At 44.2% G+C, this 19,503-nt stretch overlaps 1 protein-coding gene across 2 annotated transcripts in view; it reads right to left on the bottom strand.

The window, feature by feature from the left end:
* Positions 1-19,503, bottom strand: part of MYPOP (Myb related transcription factor, partner of profilin) — a 34,831-nt gene that overhangs the window by 13,315 nt on the left and 2,013 nt on the right. The window lies entirely within an intron of this gene.

Below are 19,503 nucleotides of genomic sequence, written 5' to 3'. Positions count from 1 at the left end.
TTCCACAGCTGTGACATTGTCCAATTTGAAAACAAAGTTGAAACTCTTCCTTCAGAAGGGGCGAGCTCTGGAGAGCTCTGGAGATCACATGGAGCTCCAACACATTTATAGGTAACCACGTCTCCTGAGGTAACCAAACTCCATGCTCTCTGTAAGAGCCCCAACCTGAGAGACTTGGATCTGTCGTGATTATTGTCCAGGAAAGAGGAAGAAAGACGCTCCCAAGGAAATGGACTTGTGATTTATCCACCATGAAAGAAAACGCCTTTTTGTAGAATCCAATAGAATCCTTTGAGAGAGCTGATTGTAATCCTTGCACCATTGACTCAACATACAAAGTTGAAGAGGTCTCATGTGAAAACAAGCAAACAGAATGGCATCTGATGCTACAATCATCAGACCTAGCACTTCCATACAGAGAGCTACTGTAGGAATGGGAGATGACTGAAGCTTGGCACAAGTTGATTGTCTGTAACTTTAACTTCATCTGATTTGTTAAGGAAAATCTCATTGAATTTGAGTCTATGATCACTCCTAGAAAGGACACCCTGGTCTGCGGGGACAGGGAGCTCTTTGGAACATTGATTCTCCAATCATGTTGTTGAAGAAACAACAGAAGATTGTTGGTATGAGAAAATAGTAAAGGTACAGATGGAGCCTGAACCAATATATTGTCCAAGTATGAAGCCACCGGAATACACTGAGCTCTGATTACAGAGAATAGGTTTCCCAGAACCTTTGTGAAAATTCTGAGAATAGTAGCCAGATCAATCGGTAGAGCTACTAACTTAGAATGTTTGTCTAGATAAGCAAATCTGAGCAACTGGAAATGTTTTTTGTGAATTTGAATAAGAAGGTAGGCCTCATTCAAATCTATTGTAGACATAAATTGTTTTTGTTGAACAAGGAGAAGAATGGTTCTGATTGTTTCCATTTTAAAGGATGGAACTCTGAGAAACTTTTTCAAAGATTTTACAAATCTCCCTCTTTCTTGTGAACAAAAAAAAGGTTGAAATTAAAACCCTGGGCTTGTTCCTCCAACGGATCAGGACAAATCACATGAGCTCTATATTTTGAATACATAGAAAAAAGGCTTGAACCTTTACAGTATTCTTTGGAATGTTGGACAGAAGAGACCTTCCTCTAGGAGGTCTTGATCTGAATCCTATTTTGTATCTCTGGGAAACAATATTCAACAGACTGAGCCCAGACCTTCTGAAAAAGGTATAATCTGCCCCGTTGCAGAAGAATATCCAGATACGGGGCCGCACCTTCATGCTAAATTAGTAGCTGTGGAGGGCTTTTTTGACAGTTTAGACTTGTTCCAACTGGAAGTGAACTTCCAGGGGGTTCTGGAAGAAACATAAATTTGCGAATAAAAGAGGGGAATTTTTGGTTCCTGGACTGAGGAAAGGAACAAAAATTATTAGTAATCCTTCCTTTACCTTTGGATTTCTTATCCTGAGGAAGAAAAGTTCCTTTACCTACAAACACTGTAGAGATAATGGCATCTAGACCAGGACCAAACAATATTTTACCCTAAAACAGAAGAGAGGCAAAAGCCTGGTCTTAAAAATCATGTAAGCTAACCAAGATTTCAGCCACGATTCCCTTCTAGCCAAGACAGCTGGAGCCATATACCTGGCTTTAATTCTGATAATGTCAACACGGATGAATGCATTAGCCGGCCTAATCAGATCTAAGCAATGTTGAAAATTCTCGTCCATAGTCTCGTCTGAAAACTGATCAGATAAACTGTCACCACAGAGTAGAGGCTGCCGCAACACAGGCGATACTAATAGCTGGTCTGAATAAAAGACCCCCTTGTTGAAAAGCCTTTCTATGGTAAGGCTCCAATTTCCTGTCAAAATATATATTTTAAAGTACTGTCCTCCAAAGGAATTGTAGTACACATTGCCAAGGGGGAAATAGCTCTGTCCACCATAGAAACAGTCTCCCAAAGATCCAAATTAGAGGATGGTAAAGGAAACATCTTCTTAAACTCCAAAGCTGAATTATAAGGAATACCAGGCCTAGCCCATTCCTTGGTAATTATTTCAGTAATGGTAAATGGAACAGGAAAAACTTCTTCAGGAGCCTTAGCAGCAGGCTTAAAAATTAGATATAATTGTTTAACCAACTTCTTAAGCGGGTTTATAATCTTGAAGTACAAAATACTTCCTTTAGTAATGTACGATGTTCCAATTTAACCATTAAAGAAGATGAATCAGAGTCCTTTTCAGTGACAGACTCTTGTTGAACAGAATTATATTCACCATCAAAAGACAAGTCAGAATCTGAATCTTTCAGAAGATCCTTAGATGGCTTAGATTTTAGAGAACCATAATGGACAGATAAATTCACAACAGGCAGGTTATCGGCCTTAAATCTTTTGCGCTTACTTGGAGGAGGCATAGCCACCAACATTTCAGACACTGTAGAGCACACAAAGTCTTTAAAACCTAGAGCAAAGTCTGATTAACTCACTTGTAAAGAACATACAAAGGGAGGACAGACTCCTTTAGAGGCAAGCACAGCATTAGATTGATTGGCATGCATCAGGTGATCCAAGAATTTAAAAGTTGTGCTTGGGTTACAACAACATTTACAAAATAAACATTGTGTATTGTAACTGCATAGGATAGATGATCTAGCCTCTAAATGATAAACATTTACGATATTGGGGACAGTTCCAGTATGTTCCCATAGTTATTATAATATAGACAGTTAAATAAATACACCACAGAAAAATTCTGCAATATATGCAGAGTAATAAACTAATTTAGGGATCTTAACATAAAATCTGAGAACAGGAAAACTGTAAACTGAAAAACCTAACATTGAAAGGACCAGCAAAAAAAGTTGTTAAAAAATAAATTTTGAATAATTTATAAAGTCTGGGAATTTGTGGCAATCTTACCCCCTTGAATAATCGACCAGAGAAATCAGCACAGGAGATGAGCAAACTAGCCAAATACTCCTATGCAAGTAGCGCTCTCACAGGAAAAGGCGGGGTATAGTGCTGGAATATTATTAACTGCCACCATTTAGCACAGTGAACACTACCACAGGGCTATACTAAGGACTAGATTTATTAAGAGGCGAGCGGACATGAATTGGCTTTAGCAAATCATGTCTGCTTGACCTCACTAAATGCCAACAGCTTAATGCCACCCCCTGCTCACTGGCGACCGCTAGCAGGGGTCATCAATTATCCCGATCGTATCGGATTGGGATAATTGGTGGCGGAGAAGTTAAGAAGCAGCGAACCTGATAGTGCTCCCAAGCAGCGTCCGCTGCTTAATAAATGGACCCCTTGGTATGCAAGAGTGAGATGGTAGTGCACTGAGAGTAAAAATAACTACGCAACCGAGCCAGCGCGAGCAACTATTATGTAATAAAAATCTGATAAAACTTGAACATATCCAAAGGCATGAAATTGGAATAATATCGTCCAATCACTGAATGGTTCCCAGAGCAATTATCCCCTGCATTATTATATGTCACTGATAAACTAGTATTATATAAAGTGGTCTAAACATTTGTCCCCTAGCTATGATGTACTGAGTCACACCCGTAACTACTAATAGCCCGTGGGCTCTGGAAGATGCAAAAGTAATGAAAGTACTTACCTGAACTTCACCCACTGTACTATTTGACAGTAGAGAGCCCATCCTTTGTACATCACAGCAGATCATTACTTTAAGAAGCAACACCTGTGGTAGGCTTGTGATTAACTACTACACCAGAAGTTTTGTGTCACTACCCTATACTCCAATCTTCCCTCTTTCTTTCTGTAGCAGCTCTCTGAGGGAATAATGGGCCTCAAATCAGTCTGAGGACCCCTCGCAACAAAGAATCTTAAGTGCACCTCAACTCTTCACCTGCCTCCTGGGAGGCAAAGATTAGACTGGCTAATCAGTGAGGTGTGAGGGATAGAATACTCTTGGTTTGTGTGACTCTTTGCCTCCTTCTAATGGACAGGAGTTGAATCCCAGCAGTAATGGACTCATGGACTCTCACCACCTTTAAAAAAAAAGAGAGGTTACAGTATGTAGAGCGGTGATCAGAACAGGATGTGTTTAGTGTAGTAGTTTGTATATCAATTAGTGTGTTAGTAATTAGTATGTGTGTATTTAAATGTGTATGATTGTGTGTGTATATATGTGCGTCTGTGTATGTATATATATATATATATATATGTGTGTGTGTGTGTCTGTTTATATGTGTGTGAGTATGTATGCATGCATGTGTGCGTGCTTCTGTATATATTAGTTTGAGTATGCATGTGTCTGTGTATGTATATATATATATATATATATATATATATATGTGTGTGTGTGTGTATATATGTGCGTCTGTGTATGTGTATATATATATATATATATATATATATATATATATATATATATGTGTGTGTGTGCACGTATGCATGAATGTGTGCGTGTATGTATATATGTACAGTGGTTAGTACAGGGTGCTGTGTGTGTGTAGTACAGTGATTAGTACAGGGTACTGTGTGTGTGTGTAGTACAGTGATTAGTACAGGATGCTGTGTGTGTGTGTAGTACAGTGATTAGTACAGGGTGCTGTGTGTGTGTGTAGTACAGTGATTAGTACAGGGTGCTGTGTGTGTGTGTAGTACAGTGATTAGTACAGGGTTCTGTGTGTGTAGTACAGGGTGCTGTGTGTGTGTAATACAGTGATTAGTACAGGGTGCTGTGTGTGTAGTACAGGGTGCTGTGTGTGTAGTACAGGGTGCTGTGTGTGTAGTACAGTGATTAGTACAGGCTGCTGTGTGTGTAGTACAGGATGCTGTGTGTGTTTAGTACAGTGATTAGTACAGGCTGCTGTGTGTGTAGTACAGGATGCTGTGTGTGTAGTACAGTGATTAGTACAGGGTGCTGTGTGTGTAGTACAGGGTGCTGTTTGTGTGTAGTACAGTGATTAGTACAGGGTGTTGTGTGTGTGTAGTACAGGGTGCTGTGTGTGTGTAGTGCAGTGATTAGTACAGGGTGCTGTGTTTGTGTAGTGCAGTGATTAGTACAGGGTGCTGTGTGTTTGTGTAGTACAGTGATTATTACAGGGTGCTGTGTGTGTGTAGTACAGTGATTAGTACAGGGTGCTGTGTTTGTGTAGTACAGGGTGTAGTGCAGTGATTAGTACAGGGTGCTGTGTGTGTGTAGTACAGTGATTAGTACAGGGTGCTGTGTGTGTGTAGTGCAGTGATTAGTACAGGGTGCTGTGTGTGTGTAGTACAGTGATTAGTACAGGATGCTGTGTGTGTAGTACAGTGATTAGTACAGGGTGCTGTGTGTGTGTGTAGTACAGTGATTAGTACAGGGTACTGTGTTTGTGTGTAGTACAGTGATTAGTACAGGGTGCTGTGTGTGTGTGTAGTACAGTGATTAGTACAGGGTGCTGTGTGTGTGTAGTACAGTGATTAGTACAGGGTGCTGTGTGTGTAGTACAGGGTGCTGTGTGTGTAGTACAGTGATTAGTACAGGCTGCTGTGTGTGTAGTACAGGATGCTGTGTGTGTTTAGTACAGTGATTAGTACAGGCTGCTGTGTGTGTAGTACAGGATGCTGTGTGTGTAGTACAGTGATTAGTACAGGGTGCTGTGTGTGTAGTACAGGGTGCTGTTTGTGTGTAGTACAGTGATTAGTACAGGGTGTTGTGTGTGTGTAGTACAGGGTGCTGTGTGTGTGTAGTGCAGTGATTAGTACAGGGTGCTGTGTTTGTGTAGTGCAGTGATTAGTACAGGGTGCTGTGTGTTTGTGTAGTACAGTGATTATTACAGGGTGCTGTGTGTGTGTAGTACAGTGATTAGTACAGGGTGCTGTGTTTGTGTAGTACAGGGTGTAGTGCAGTGATTAGTACAGGGTGCTGTGTGTGTGTAGTACAGTGATTAGTACAGGGTGCTGTGTGTGTGTGTAGTGCAGTGATTAGTACAGGGTGCTGTGTGTGTGTAGTACAGTGATTAGTACAGGATGCTGTGTGTGTAAAACAGTGATTAGTACAGGGTGCTGTGTGTGTGTGTAGTACAGTGATTAGTACAGGGTGCTGTGTGTAGTGCTGTGTGTGTGTAGTACAGTGATTAGTACAGGGTGCTGTGTGTGTAGTACAGTGATTAGTACAGGGTGCTGTGTGTGTGTGTAGTACAGTGATTAGTACAGGGTACTGTGTGTGTGTGTAGTACAGTGATTAGTACAGGGTGCTGTGTGTGTGTAGTACAGTGATTAGTACAGGGTGCTGTGTGTGTAGTACAGGATGCTGTGTGTGTAGTACAGTGATTAGTACAGGATGCTGTGTGTGTGTAGTACAGTGATTAGTACAGGGTGCTGTGTGTGTGTAGTACAGTGATTAGTACAGGGTGCTGTGTGTGTGTAGTACAGTTATTAGTACAGGGTGCTGTGTGTGTAGTACAGGATGCTGTGTTTGTGTGTGTAGTACAGTGATTAGTACAGGATGCTGTGTGTGTGTAGTACAGTGATTAGTACAGGATGCTGTGTGTGTGTAGTACAGTGATTAGTACAGGGTGCTGTGTGTGTAGTACAGTGATTAGTACAGGGTGCTGTGTGTGTGTGTAGTACAGTGATTAGTACAGGGTGCTGTGTGTGTGTAGTACAGTGATTATTACAGGGTGCTTTTGTGTGTGTAGTACAGTGATTAGTATAGGGTGCTGTGTGTGTGTGTAGTACAGTGATTTGTACAGGGTGCTGTGTGTGTGTGTAGTACAGTGATTAGTACAGGGTGCTGTGTGTGTGTAGTACAGTGATTAGTACAGGGTGCTGTGTGTGTAGTACAGGATGCTGTGTGTGTGTAGTACAGTGATTAGTACAGGGTGCTGTGTGTGTAGTACAGTGATTAGTACAGGATTGTGTGTGTGTGGTACAGTGATTAGTACAGGGTGCTGTGTGTGTAGTACAGGATGCTGTGTGTGTAGTACAGTGATTAGTACAGGGTGCTGTGTGTGTGTAGTACAATGATTAGTACAGGGTGCTGTGTGTGTAGCACAGTGATTAGTACAGGGTGCTGTGTGTGTGTAGTACAGTGATTAGTACAGGGTGCTGTGTGTGTAGTACAGGATGCTGTGTGTGTGTGTAGTGCAGTGATTAGTACAGGGTGCTGTGTGTGTATAGTGCAGTGATTAGTACAGGGTGCTGTGTGTGTGTAGTACAGTGATTAGTACAGGCCGCTGTGTGTGTAGTACAGTGATTAGTACAGGGTGCTGTGTGTGTAGTACAGGATGCTGTGTGTGTGTGTAGTACAGTGATTAGTACAGGGTGCTGTGTGTGTAGTACAGTGATTAGTACAGGGTGCTGTGTGTGTGTGTAGTACAGGGTGCTGTGTGTGTAGTACAGGATGCTGTGTGTGTGTGTGTAGTACAGTGATTAGTACAGGATGCTGTGTATGTGTAGTACAGTGATTAGTACAGGGTGCTGTGTGTGTAGTACAGGATGCTGTGTTTGTGTGTGTAGTACAGTGATTAGTACAGGATGCTGTGTGTGTGTAGTACAGTGATTAGTACAGGATGCTGTGTGTGTGTAGTACAGTGATTAGTACAGGGTGCTGTGTGTGTGTAGTAAAGTGATTAGTACAGGGTGCTGTGTGTGTGTAGTACAGTGATTAGTACAGGGTGCTGTGTGTGTAGTACAGGATGCTGTGTTTGTGTGTAGTACAGTGATTAGTACAGGATGCTGTGTGTGTGTAGTACAGTGATTAGTACAGGGTGCTGTGTGTGTGTGTAGTACAGTGATTAGTACAGGGTGCTGTGTGTGTGTGTAGTACAGTGATTAGTACAGGGTGCTGTGTGTGTGTGTAGTACAGTGATTAGTACAGGGTGCTGTGTGTGTGTAGTACAGTGATTATTACAGGGTGCTTTTGTGTGTGTAGTACAGTGATTAGTATAGGGTGCTGTGTGTGTGTGTGTAGTACAGTGATTTGTACAGGGCGCTGTGTGTGTGTGTAGTACAGTGATTAGTACAGGGTGCTGTGTGTGTGTGTGTGTGTGTAGTACAGTGATTAGTACAGGGTGCTGTGTGTGTAGTACAGGATTGTGTGTGTGTGGTACAGTGATTAGTACAGGGTGCTGTGTGTGTAGTACAGGATGCTGTGTGTGTGTAGTACAGTGATTAGTACAGGATGCTGTGTGTGTGTGTAGTACAATGATTAGTACAGGGTGCTGTGTGTGTAGCACAGTGATTAGTACAGGGTGCTGTGTGTGTAGTACAGGGTGCTGTGTGTGTGTAGTACAGTGATTAGTACAGGGTGCTGTGTGTGTAGTACAGGATGCTGTGTGTGTGTAGTGCAGTGATTAGTACAGGGTGCTGTGTGTGTAGTGCACTGATTAGTACAGGGTGCTGTGTGTGTATAGTGCAGTGATTAGTACAGGGTGCTGTGTGTGTGTAGTACAGTGATTAGTACAGGCCGCTGTGTGTGTAGTACAGTGATTAGTACAGGGTGCTGTGTGTGTAGTACAGGATGCTGTGTGTGTGTGTAGTACAGTGATTAGTACAGGGTGCTGTGTGTGTAGTACAGTGATTAGTACAGGGTGCTGTGTGTGTGTGTAGTACAGGGTGCTGTGTGTGTGTGTAGTACAGTGATTAGTACAGGATGCTGTGTGTGTGTAGTACAGTGATTAGTACAGGGTGCTGTGTGTGTGTAGTACAGTGATTAGTACATGGTGCTCTGTGTGTGTAGTACAGTGATTAGTACAGGGTTCTTGTGTGTAGTACAGGGTGCTGTGTGTGTGTAGTACAATGATTAGTACAGGGTGCTGTGTGTGTAGTACAATGATTAGTACAGGGTGCTGTGTGTGTGTGTAGTACAGTGATTAGTACAGGGTGCTGTGTGTGTGTGTAGTACAGTGATTTGTACAGGGCGCTGTGTGTGTGTGTAGTACAGTGATTAGTACAGGGTGCTGTGTGTGTAGTACAGTGATTAGTACAGGGTGCTGTGTGTGTAGTACAGTGATTAGTACAGGATTGTGTGTGTGTGGTACAGTGATTAGTACAGGGTGCTGTGTGTGTAGTACAGGATGCTGTGTGTGTGTAGTACAGTGATTAGTACAGGATGCTGTGTGTTTGTAGTGCAGTGATTAGTACAGGGTGCTGTGTGTGTGTAGTACAATGATTAGTACAGGGTGCTGTGTGTGTAGCACAGTGATTAGTACAGGGTGCTGTGTGTGTAGTACAGGGTGCTGTGTGTGTGTAGTACAGTGATTAGTACAGGGTGCTGTGTGTGTAGTACAGTGATTAGTACTGGATTGTGTGTGTGTGGTACAGTGATTAGTACAGGGTGCTGTGTGTGTAGTACAGGATGCTGTGTGTGTGTAGTACAGTGATTAGTACAGGATGCTGTGTGTTTGTAGTGCAGTGATTAGTACAGGGTGCTGTGTGTGTGTGTAGTACAATGATTAGTACAGGGTGCTGTGTGTGTAGCACAGTGATTAGTACAGGGTGCTGTGTGTGTAGTACAGGGTGCTGTGTGTGTGTAGTACAGTGATTAGTACAGGGTGCTGTGTGTGTAGTACAGGATGCTGTGTGTGTAGTGCAGTGATTAGTACAGGGTGCTGTGTGTGTAGTGCAGTGATTAGTACAGGGTGCTGTGTGTGTATAGTGCAGTGATTAGTACAGGGTTCTGTGTGTGTGTAGTACAGTGATTAGTACAGGCCGCTGTGTGTGTAGTACAGTGATTAGTACAGGGTGCTGTGTGTGTAGTACAGGATGTTGTGTCTGTGTGTAGTACAGTGATTAGTACAGGGTGCTGTGTGTGTGTGTAGTACAGTGATTAGTACAGGGTGCTGTGTGTGTAGTACAGTGATTAGTACAGGGTGCTGTTTGTGTGTGTAGTACAGGGTGCTGTGTGTGTAGTACAGGATGCTGTGTGTGTGTGTAGTACAGTGATTAGTACAGGATGCTGTGTGTGTGTAGTACAGTGATTAGTACAGGGTGCTGTGTGTGTGTAGTACAGTGATTAGTACATGGTGCTCTGTGTGTGTGTGTAGTACAGTGATTAGTACAGGGTTCTTGTGTGTAGTACAGGGTGCTGTGTGTGTGTAGTACAATGATTAGTACAGGGTGCTGTGTGTGTAGTACAATGATTAGTACAGGGTGCTGTGTGTGTGTGTAGTACAGTGATTAGTACAGGATGCTGTGTGTGTGTAGTACAGTGATTAGTACAGGATGCTGTGTGTGTGTAGTACAGGATGCTGTGTGTTTGTAGTGCAGTGATTAGTACAGGGTGCTGTGTGTGTGTGTGTAGTACAATGATTAGTACAGGGTGCTGTGTTTGTGTAGTGCAGTGATTAGTACAGGGTGCTGTGTGTGTGTAGTACAGTGATTAGTACAGGGTGCTGTGTGTGTAGTACAGTGATTAGTACAGGGTGCTGTGTGTGTGTAGTACAGTGATTAGTACAGGGTGCTGTGTGTGTGTAGTACAGTGATTTGTACAGGGCGCTGTGTGTGTGTGTAGTACAGTGATTAGTACAGGGTGCTGTGTGTGTGTGTGTGTGTGTAGTACAGTGATTAGTACAGGGTGCTGTGTGTGTAGTACAGGATGCTGTGTGTGTGTAGTACAGTGATTAGTACAGGGTGCTGTGTGTGTAGTACAGTGATTAGTACAGGATTGTGTGTGTGTGGTACAGTGATTATACAGGGTGCTGTGTGTGTAGTACAGGATGCTGTGTGTGTGTAGTACAGTGATTAGTACAGGATGCTGTGTGTTTGTAGTGCAGTGATTAGTACAGGGTGCTGTGTGTGTGTGTAGTACAATGATTAGTACAGGGTGCTGTGTGTGTAGCACAGTGATTAGTACAGGGTGCTGTGTGTGTAGTACAGGGTGCTGTGTGTGTGTAGTACAGTGATTAGTACAGGGTGCTGTGTGTGTAGTACAGGATGCTGTGTGTGTAGTGCAGTGATTAGTACAGGGTGCTGTGTGTGTAGTGCAGTGATTAGTACAGGGTGCTGTGTGTGTATAGTGCAGTGATTAGTACAGGGTGCTGTGTGTGTGTAGTACAGTGATTAGTACAGGCCGCTGTGTGTGTAGTACAGTGATTAGTACAGGGTGCTGTGTGTGTAGTACAGGATGCTGTGTGTGTGTGTAGTACAGTGATTAGTACAGGGTGCTGTGTGTGTAGTACAGTGATTAGTACAGGGTGCTGTGTGTGTAGTACAGGATGTTGTGTGTGTGTGTGTAGTACAGTGATTAGTACAGGATGCTGTGTGTGTGTAGTACAGTGATTAGTACAGGGTGCTGTGTGTGTGTAGTACAGTGATTAGTACATAGTGCTCTGTGTGTGTGTAGTACAGTGATTAGTACAGGGTTCTTGTGTGTAGTACAGGGTTATGTGTGTGTGTAGTACAATGATTAGTACAGGGTGCTGTGTGTGTAGTACAATGATTAGTACAGGGTGCTGTGTGTGTGTGTAGTAGAGTGATTAGTACAGGATGCTGTGTGTGTGTAGTACAGTGATTAGTACAGGGTGCTGTGTGTGTAGTACAGTGATTAGTACAGGGTGCTGTGTGTGTGTAGTACAGTAATTAGTACAGGGTGCTGTGTGTGTGTAGTACAGTGATTAGTACAGGGTGCTGTGTGTGTGTGTAGTACAGTGATTAGTACAGGATGCTGTGTGTGTGTAGTGCAGTGATTAGTACAGGGTGCTGTGTGTGTAGTACAGTGATTAGTACAGGGTGCTGTGTGTGTGTAGTACAGTGATTAGTACAGGGTGCTGTGTGTGTGTGTAGTACAGTGATTAGTACAGGATGCTGTATGTGTAGTACAGTGATTAGTACAGGATGCTGTGTGTGTAGTACAGTGATTAGTACAGGATGCTGTGTGTGTGTGTAGTACAGTGATTAGTACAGGATGCTGTGTGTGTATAGTACAGGATGCTCTGTGTGTGTGTGTAGCACAGTAATTAGTACAGGATGATGTGTGTCTATAGTGCAGTAATTATTACAGGGCGCTGTGTGTGTGTGTAGTACAGTGATTAGTACAGAGTGCTGTGTGTGTGTGTAGTACAGTGATTATTACAGGGTGCTGTGTGTGTGTGTATGTAGTACAGTGATTAGTACAGGGTGCTGTGTGTGTGTGTGTGTAGTACAGTGATTAGTACAGGATGCTGTGTGTGTAGTACAGTGATTAGTACAGGGTGCTGTATGTGTAGTACAGGGTGCTGTGTGTGTGTGTAGTACAGTGATTAGTACAGGTGCTGTGTGTGTGTAGTACAGTGATTAGTACAGGGTGCTGTGTGTGTGCAGGGCAGTGATTAGTACAGGGTGCTGTGTGTGTGTAATGCAGTGATTAGTACAGGGTGATGTGTTTGTGTAGTGCAGTGATTAGTACAGGTGCTGTGTGTGTAGTACAGTGATTAGTACAGGGTGCTGTGTTTGTGTAGTGCAGTGATTAGTACAGGGTGCTGTGTGTGTGTGTGTAGTACAGTGATTAGTACAGGGTGCTGTGTGTGTGTAGTACAGTGATTAGTACAGTGTGCTGTGTGTGTGATTAGTACAGGGTGCTGTGTGTGTGTCTTGTACAGTGATTAGTACACAATGCTGTGTGTGTAGTACAGAGATTAGTACAGTATGCTGTGTCTGTAGTACAGTGATTAGTACAGGGTGCTGTGTGTGTGTGTAGTACAGTGATTAATACAGTGTGCTCTGTGTGTGTGTAGTACAGTGATAAGTACAGGGTGCTGTGTGTGTGTGTGTAGTGCATTGATTACTACAGGGTACTGTGTGTGTGTAGTACAGTGATTAGTACAGGGTGCTGTGTGTGTGTGTGTAGTGCATTGATTACTACAGGGTACTGTGTGTGTGTAGTACAGTGATTAGTACAGGGTGCTGTGTTTGTAGTACAGGGTGCTGTGTGTAGTACAGTGATTAGTACAGTGTGCTGTGTGTGTGATTAGTACAGGGTGCTGTGTATGTGTGTTGTACAGTGATTAGTACACGATGCTGTGTGTGTGTGTAGTACAGTGATTAGTACAGGGTGCTGTGTGTGTAGTACAGTGATAAGTACAGGGTGCTGTGTGTGTGTAGTGCATTGATTACTACAGGGTACTGTGTGTGTAGTGTAGTGATTAGTACAGGGTGTGTGTGTGTAGTACAGTGATTAGTACAGGGTGCTGTGTGTGTGTAGTACAGTGATTAGTTCAGGGTGCTGTGTGTGTGTAGTACAGCGATTAGTTCAGGGTGCTGTGTGTGTGTAGTACAGTGATTAGTTCAGGGTGCTGTGTGTGTGTAGTACACTGATTAGTACAGGGTGCTGTGTGTGTGTAGTGCAGTGATTAGTACAGAGTGCTGAGTGTGTGTAGTGCAGTGATTAGTACAGGGTGCTGTGTTTGTGCAGTGATTAGTACAGGGTGCTGTAAGTGTGTAGTGCAGTGATTAGTACAGGGTGCTGTGTTTGTGTAGTGCAGTGATTAGTTTAGGGTACTGGGTTTGTGTAGTGCAGTGATTAGTATAGGGTGCTGTGTTTGTGTAGTGCAGTGATTAGTACAGGGTGCTGTGTGTGTGTAGTGCAGTGATTAGTACAGGATGCTGTGTTTGTGTAGTGCAGTGATTAGTACAGGGTGCTGCATGTGTGTAGTGCAGTGATTAGTACAGGTGCTGTGTTTGTGTACTGCAATGATTAGTACAGGGTGCTGTGTGTGTGTAGTGCAGTGATTAGTACAGGGTGCTGTGTGTGTGCAGGGCAGTGATTAGTACAGGGTGCTGTGTGTGTGTGTAGTACAGGGTGCTGTGTGTGTGTGTGTAGTACAGGGTGCTGTGTGTGTGTGTACTACAGTGATTAGTACAGGTGCTGTGTGTGTGTAGTATAGTGATTAGTACAGGGTGCTGTGTGTGTGCAGGGCAGTGATTAGTACAGGGTGCTGTGTTTGTGTAATGCAGTGATTAGTACAGGGTGATGTGTTTGTGTAGTGCAGTGATTAGTACAGGTGCTGTGTGTGTAGTACAGTGATTAGTACAGGGTGCTGTGTTTGTGTAGTGCAGTGATTAGTACAGGGTGCTGTGTGTGTGTGTAGTACAGTGATTAGTACAGGGTGCTGTGTTTGTGTAGTGCAGTGATTAGTACAGGGTGCTGTGTGTGTGTAGTACAGTGATTACTACAGGGTACTGTGTTTGTGTAGTGCAGTGATTAGTACTGGGTGCTGTGTTTGTGTAGTGCAGTGATTAGTATAGGGTGCTGTGTTTGTGTAGTGCAGTGATTAGTACAGGGTGCTGTGTGTGTGTAGTACAGTGATTAGTACAGGGTGCTGTGTGTGTGTAGTACAGTGATTAGTACAGGGTGCTGTGTGTGTGTAGTGCAGTGATTAGTACAGGGTGCTGTGTGTGTGTAGTACAGTGATTAGTACAGGGTGCTGTGTGTGTGTGTGTAGTACAGGGTGCTGTGTGTGTAGTGCAGTGATTAGTACAGGGTGCTGTGTTTGTGTAGTGCAGTGATTAGTACAGGGTGCTGTGTTTGTGTAGTGCAGTGATTAGTACAGGGTGCTGTGTTTGTGTAGTGCAGTGATTAGTACAGGGTGCTGTGTGTTTGTGTAGTACAGTGATTATTACAGGGTGCTGTGTGTGTGTAGTACAGTGATTAGTACAGGGCGCTGTGTGTGTGTAGTACAGGGTGCTGTGTGTGTGTACTGCAGTGATTAGTACAGGGCTCTGTGTGTGATTAGTACAGGGTGCTGTGTGTGTAGTACAGTGATTAGTACAGGGTGCTGTGTGTGTGTGTGTGTGTGTGTGTGTGTGTGTAGTACAGTGATTAGTACAGGGTGCTGTGTGTGTAGTGCATTGATTACTACAGGGTACTGTGTGTGTGTAGTACAGGGATTAGTACAGGGTGCTGTGTGTGTGTAGTACAGTGATTAGTACAGGGTGCTGTGTGTGTGTAGTGCAGTGATTAGTACAGGGCTCTGTGTGTGATTAGTACAGGGTGCTGTATGTGTAGTACAGTGATTAGTACAGGGTGCTGTGTGTGTGTAGTACAGTGATTAGTACAGTGTTCTGTGTGTGTGTGTAGTGCAGTGATTAGTACAGGGTGCTGTGTGTGTGTAGTACAGTGATTAGTACAGGGTGATGTGTTTGTGTAGTGCAGTGATTAATACAGGGTGCTGTGTGTGTGTAGTACAGGGTGCTGTGTGTGTGTAGTGCAGTGATTAGTACAGGGTGCTGTGTGTGTGTAGTACAGTGATTAGTACAGGTGCTGTGTTTGTGTAGTGCAGTGATTAGTACAGGGTGCTGTGTGTGTGTAGTACAGTGATTAGTACAGGGTGCTGTGTGTATGTAGTACAGTGATTAGTACAGGGTGCTGTGTGTGTGTAGTACAGTGATTAGTACAGGGTGCTGTGTTTGTGTAGTGCATTGATTAGTACAGGGTGCTGTGTGTGTGTGTAGTACAGTGATTAGTACAGGGTGCTGTGTGTGTGTAGTGCAGTGATTAGTACAGGGTGCTGTGTGTGTGTAGTACAGTGATTAGTACAGGGTGCTGTGTGTGTGTGTAGTACAGTGATTAGTACAGGGTGGTGTGTGTGTGTAGTACAGTGATTAGTACAGGGTGGTGTGTGTGTGTAGTACAGTGATTAGTACAGGGTGCTGTGTGTGTGTAGTACAGTGATTAGTACAGGGTGCTGTGTGTATGTAGTACAGTGATTAGTACAGGGTGCTGTGTGTGTGTAGTAGAGTGATTAGTACAGGGTGCTGTGTGTGTAGTACAGGGTGCTGTGTGTGTGTAGTGCAGTGATTAGTACAGGGTGCTGTGTGTGTGTGTAGTACAGTGATTAGTACAGGGTGCTGTGTGTGTGTAGTACAGTGATTAGTACAGGGTGCTGTGTGTGTGTAGTACAGTGATTAGTACAGGGTGCTGTGTGTGTAGTACAGGGTGCTGTGTGTGTGTAGTACAGTGATTAGTACAGGGTGCTGTGTGTGTGTAGTACAGTGATTAGTACAGGGTGCTGTGTGTGTGTGTAGTGCAGTGATTAGTACAGGGTGCTGTGTGTGTGTGTAGTACAGTGATTAGTACAGGGTGCTGTGTGTGTGTAGTACAGTGATTAGTACAGGGTGCTGTGTGTGTGTAGTGCAGTGATTAGTACAGGGTGCTGTGTGTGTAGTACAGGGTGCTGTGTGTGTGTAGTATAGTGATTAGTACAGGGTGCTGTGTGTGTGTAGTACAGTGATTAGTACAGGGTGCTGTGTGTGTGTGTAGTGCAGTGATTAGTACAGGGTGCTGTGTGTGTGTGTAGTACAGTGATTAGTACAGGGTGCTGTGTGTGTGTAGTGCAGTGATTAGTACAGGGTGCTGTGTGTGTAGTACAGGGTGCTGTGTGTGTGTAGTACAGTGATTAGTACAGGGTGCTGTGTGTGTGTAGTACAGTGATTAGTACAGGGTGCTGTGTGTGTGTAGTACAGTGATTAGTACAGGGTGCTGTGTGTGTGTAGTGCAGTGATTAGTACAGGGTGCTGTGTGTGTAGTACAGGGTGCTGTGTGTGTGTAGTACAGTGATTAGTACAGGGTGCTGTGTGTGTGTAGTGCAGTGATTAGTACAGGGTGCTGTGTGTGTGTGTAGTACAGTGATTAGTACAGGGTGCTGTGTGTGTGTAGTACAGTGATTAGTACAGGGTGCTGTGTGTGTGTGTAGTACAGTGATTAGTACAGGGTGCTGTGTGTGTGTGTAGTACAGTGATTAGTACAGGGTGCTGTGTGTGTGTAGTACAGTGATTACTACAGGGTGCTGTGTGTGTGTGTAGTGCAGTGATTAGTACAGGGTGCTGTGTGTGTGTAGTGCAGTGATTAGTACAGGGTGCTGTGTGTGTGTAGTACAGTGATTAGTACAGGGTGCTGTGTGTGTGTGTAGTGCAGTGATTAGTACAGGGTGCTGTGTGTGTGTGTAGTACAGTGATTAGTACAGGGTGCTGTGTGTGTAGTGCAGTGATTAGTACAGGGTGCTGTGTGTGTGTGTAGTGCAGTGATTAGTACAGGGTGCTGTGTGTGTGTAGTGCAGTGATTAGTACAGGTGCTGTGTGTGTGTAGTACAGTGATTAGTACAGGGTGCTGTGTGTGTGTAGTGCAGTGATTAGTACAGGGTGCTGTGTGTGTGTGTAGTACAGTGATTAGTACAGGTGCTGTGTGTGTGTAGTACAGTGATTAGTACAGGGTGCTGTGTGTGTGTAGTGCAGTGATTAGTACAGGGTGCTGTGTGTGTGTGTGTAGTACAGTGATTAGTACAGGGTGCTGTGTGTGTGTAGTGCAGTGATTAGTACAGGGTGCTGTGTGTGTGTAGTACAGTGATTAGTACAGGGTGCTGTGTGTGTGTAGTGCAGTGATTAGTACAGGTGCTGTGCGTGTGTAGTACAGTGATTAGTACAGGTGCTGTGTGTGTGTGTAGTACAGTGATTAGTACAGGGTGCTGTGTGTGTGTGTGTAGTGCAGTGATTAGTACAGGGTGCTGTGTGTGTGTAGTGCAGTGATTAGTACAGGGTGCTGTGTGTGTGTGTTTAGTACAGTGATTAGTACAGGGTGCTGTGTGTGTGTGTAGTACAGGGTGCTGTGTGTGTGTGTGTAGTACAGTGATTAGTACAGGGTGCTGTGTGTGTGTAGTGCAGTGATTAGTACAGGGTGCTGTGTGTGTGTAGTGCAGTGATTAGTACAGGGTGCTGTGTGTGTGTAGTACAGTGATTAGTACAGGGTGCTGTGTGTGTGTAGTGCAGTGATTAGTACAGGGTGCTGTGTGTGTGTAGTACAGTGATTAGTACAGGGTGCTGTGTTTGTGTAGTGCAGTGATTAGTACAGGGTGCTGTGTGTGTGTGTAGTACAGGGTGCTGTGTGTGTGTAGTACAGTGATTAGTACAGGGTGCTGTGTGTGTGTAGTACAGTGATTAGTACAGGGTGCTGTGTGTGTGTAGTACAGTGATTAGTACAGGGTGCTGTGTGTGTGTAGTGCAGTGATTAGTACAGCTGCTGTGTTTGTGTAGTGCAGTGATTAGTACAGGGTGCTGTGTGTGTAGTACAGGGTGCTGTGTGTGTGTGTAGTACAGTGATTAGTACAGGGTGCTGTGTGTGTGTAGTGCAGTGATTAGTACAGGGTGCTGTGTGTAGTGCAGTGATTAGTACAGGGTGCTGTGTGTGTGTGTAGTACACTGATTAGTACAGGGTGCTGTGTGTGTGTAGTGCAGTGATTAGTACAGGGTGCTGTGTGTGTGTAGTACAGTGATTAGTACAGGGTGCTGTGTGTGTGTAGTACAGTGATTAGTACAGGTGCTGTGTGTGTAGTACAGTGATTAGTACAGGTGCTGTGTGTGTAGTACAGTGATTAGTACAGGGTGCTGTGTGTGTGTAGTACAGTGATTAGTACAGGATGCTGTGTGTGTGTAGTGCAGTGATTAGTACAGGGTGATGTGTTTGTGTAGTGCAGTGATTAGTACAGGGTGCTGTGTGTGTGTAGTACAGGGTGCTGTGTGTGTGTAGTACAGTGATTAGTACAGGGTGCTGTGTTTGTGTAGTGCAGTGATTAGTACAGGGTGCTGTGTGTGTGTGTAGTACAGTGATTATTACAGGGTGCTGTGTGTGTAGTACAGTGATTAGTACAGGGTGCTGTGTGTGTGTAGTACAGTGATTAGTACAGGGTGCTGTGTTTGTGTAGTGCAGTGATTAGTACAGGGTGCTGTGTGTGTGTGTAGTACAGGGTGCTGTGTGTGTGTAGTACAGTGATTAGTACAGGGTGCTGTGTGTGTGTAGTACAGTGATTAGTACAGGGTGCTGTGTGTGTGTGTAGTACAGTGATTAGTACAGGGTGCTGTGTGTGTGTAGTGCAGTGATTAGTACAGGGTGCTGTGTGTGTGTGTGTGTGTAGTACAGTGATTAGTACAGGGTGCTGTGTGTGTGTAGTGCAGTGATTAGTACAGGGTGCTGTGTGTGTGTAGTACAGTGATTAGTACAGGGTGCTGTGTTTGTGTAGTGCAGTGATTAGTACAGGGTGCTGTGTGTGTGTAGTACAGTGATTAGTACAGGGTGCTGTGTGTGTGTAGTGCAGTGATTAGTACAGGGTGCTGTGTGTGTGTAGTACAGTGATTAGTACAGGGTGCTGTGTGTGTGTAGTGCAGTGATTAGTACAGGGTGCTGTGTGTGTGTGTGTAGTACAGGGTGCTGTGTGTGTGTAGTACAGTGATTAGTACAGGGTGCTTTGTGTGTGTAGTGCAGTGATTAGTACAGGGTGCTGTGTGTGTGTGTAGTACAGGGTGCTGTGTGTGTGTAGTGCAGTGATTAGTACAGGGTGCTGTGTTTGTGTAGTGCAGTGATTAGTACAGGGTGCTGTGTGTGTGTAGTACAGTGATTAGTACAGGGTGCTGTGTGTGTGTGTAGTACAGTAATTAGTACAGGGTGCTGTGTGTGTGTAGTGCAGTGATTAGTACAGGGTGCTGTGTGTGTGTGTAGTACAGTGATTAGTACAGGGTGCTGTGTGTGTGTAGTGCAGTGATTAGTACAGGGTGCTGTGTGTGTGTAGTACAGT

The sequence above is a fragment of the Bombina bombina genome, chromosome 7 (assembly GCF_027579735.1).
Source record: "Bombina bombina isolate aBomBom1 chromosome 7, aBomBom1.pri, whole genome shotgun sequence".
Taxonomy (NCBI): Eukaryota; Metazoa; Chordata; class Amphibia; order Anura; family Bombinatoridae; genus Bombina; species Bombina bombina.
Note: the sequence above shows the minus strand (reverse complement) of the source record. Positions and strands in the feature narration are given on the sequence as shown.